Below are 3,041 nucleotides of genomic sequence, written 5' to 3'. Positions count from 1 at the left end.
CTCACTGTTCTGCCCTACTGGGTGGCTAAGGGGCAACATGGGGGATTTCAGAGAAGTAACAGTTCTTTGTAGAGTATTTGCTCTCAGTGTTTGTTTGCCGCTTTTCTTTTTTTTCTTGGTCTTAACCTTTATTGAGTGTGTAAGAGGTGGTTTGTCCAAACTGAGTTGGGGGCCCTTGGGTTGAGAACTTTCTCTTCTTGGGCAAAGAGGGGAAAATATATCAAAATTGTGTCCAGAAACCTGGAGCCAGAAACCCCTGAACGTGAACATCAGGTCCTCATTCTCCTTATCATCACAACGCTGTCATGTGAGGGCGACAGTAGGGTCAAAAAGAGCCTTGTCAGGTTCCACTGGGGCTCCTGCTACACCTTTTCTCACTGTCAGGCATTATGCCAAAGAGCATGTTCAGAAAGGGCCATACAGCAGCCGCCGGCTTGGACAACCTGGAGAGCATTGCAAAGAGCAAGGACATTCTCTTCCAAAGCGTAGATGATGGGGAGCCTATCTCCAGATCCACCATCAGCTTGGCCTGGTAGGCTGAGAGGTGGGAGGAAACATTCAGTTATTCAAACTCCATTGTTTCCTCCTTCTTATATAAATCTCATTTGTTTAAAAGACCTCAGAAGAACAGGCGAATCTCAACATAACACTGACTGTTACGTAACAGTCGGGATCATTAATATGTACGCCCCAATATTTGCATATGCCAGCTCATGTTCAAGGCATTAGACAAGGGCAGGCAGTATTAACGTCTGGATCTGTGCACAGCTGAATCATCAGACTAGGTAAGCAAGCAAGAACAATAGTGAAAAATGGCAGATGGAGCGATAATAACTGACATGATCCATGATATCATGATATTTTTAGTGATATTTGTAAATTGTCTTTCTAAATGTTTCGTTAGCATGTTGCTAATGTACTGTTAAATGTGGTTAAAGTTACCATCGTTTCTTACTGTATTCACGGAGACAAGAGCCGTCGCTATTTTCATTATTAAACACTTGCAGTCTGTATAATTCATAAACACAACTTCATTCTTTATAAATCTCTCCAACAGTGTGTAATGTTAGCTTTAGCCACGGAGCACTATCAAACTCGTTCAGAATCAAACTTTTAACATCCAATTAAATACTTTACTCACATAATTCGAAGCATGCATGCAGTATGCATGACGAACATCTTGTAAAGATCCATTTGAGGGTTATATTAGCTGTGTGAACTTTGTAAATGCGCTGTAATATAGTCGAGAGCTCGTGTGGCAGGAAGCTCGCGTCTTAAAGGGGCAGCGCTGAGTATAAATCAGTGCATTGTTAATGGTGCCCCAAAATAGGCAGTTAAAAAAATTAATTTAAAAAAATCTATGGGGTATTTTGAGCTGAAACTTCACCGACACATTCAGGGGACACCTTAGACTTATATTACATCTTGTGAAAGAACGTTCTTGGGCACCTTTAAACTGCTAACAGTGATTGTAAATTAATTGCCTAAATTATTACATTATTTGCTAACTGCATTCTTTAAATTGTAATGTTGAAATGCATTCTCTGTAAAGCTGCTTTCAAATGATATGTATCGTGAAAAGCGCTATACAAATAAATGTGAATTGAATTGAACCTCATTACACTGCGTTCCAAATTATTATGCAAGTGACATATCAGTAAGATTTCAGTACAATAAACATTCAGATTTTAGTTTTTCTAAGAAAATGTTGTTGTTTATTTATCCATGTCTTTTTAGATAACTGGTATCAATCTCAGACAAAATAATTTGCCAGATCTATGGAAACCCTACTTATTATTAAGCAAGTCACAGTTCTCATGCAATATGGGGAGGAAGAAAGATCTTTCTGAAGATGGAAAGCGTGAAATTGTGCAATGATGTGCAAAAGGCATGAAAACAACTAATATTGTGTGAAACTGAATGGAGATTATCGAATTATCATAAGATTTGTGAGTGATTTAGAGCACAGCAGAACTCGGTCAGATAAAGGCTTATTAATGAAAGTTCCTATCCAAAAAATAATTGTATTAAAAGGGCAGCTATAAAAAAGCCAGTGTTGAGCAGCAAACAGGTATTTGAAGCTGCTGGAGTCTCTGGAGTCTCAAGAAGCTCTCCATGATGGCTGGCAGTTGTGCGTAAAGATGCATTTTAGACACTCCAAACCAAACCTCACAAAGAGAAACATTAACAGTGGGTTTTAAACGTTAAATTCTGTCCTCTGTCCTCTTACCATGCAAACAGATCCATGGATGCTGCAGTCAAACATGGGTCTGCATTACATCCTGCAACATCTGGACAAACCAGGGCCTTATGCAAGGATCTTATTTGTGGACTTCAACACCATCATCCCAGATATCCTACTGACTAAACTAACCCAGCTCTCTGTGCCTCCTCCATCTGTCAGTGGATCACCAGCGTCCTGACAGACGGGCAGCAGCTAGTGAGGCTGGGAAACTCACATCAGCACTGGAGCGTGCCCAACCTTCTGGACTTGTACAACTCCAGAGTGAAGAAACAAGCAGGTAACATCATCACAGACCACAGTCTGTTTGTACGCTACAGATCTCCGTGCACGAGAACATCTAAAAGCAGTTTTTCCCCCAGGCTATCTCCACCTTAAATGGCAATCCAATTAATATCCGTTTTTATGATTCAGTACTCTTATGCGTTTATGCCACCTGAGATTTAGGCAATCGATAGATGCATTTTTTTTTTTTTAACAGTTGTATACAGTTCACAACGTACACATCTTCTGATCTAGATGTATATTACTTTGTTGTTTTTAAATTTAAATTTTTCTTAATCTCACTTATTTAAATGTTCTTTCTATTCTCTCGTGTTGTATATACACATGTATGTACCCAGAGCTCCTGGAAACCACAACAAAGTCCTCGGCAAGTAAAGCGCATTCAGATTACTTGAGTAACCCGTCATGTTATTAATCATCATCACAGATTTGAGCGCTCTCATTTCTACATATTCTCATCAATGCTTCTTCTTCAAAAAAGAAACCGATGTACAAAACTCAAACCTTTTTTTAT

The sequence above is a fragment of the Chanodichthys erythropterus genome, chromosome 9 (genome assembly GCF_024489055.1).
Source record: "Chanodichthys erythropterus isolate Z2021 chromosome 9, ASM2448905v1, whole genome shotgun sequence".
Classification (NCBI taxonomy): Eukaryota; Metazoa; Chordata; class Actinopteri; order Cypriniformes; family Xenocyprididae; genus Chanodichthys; species Chanodichthys erythropterus.
The sequence above is the reverse complement of the archived record's forward strand: the minus strand, read 5'-3'. Positions refer to the sequence as shown.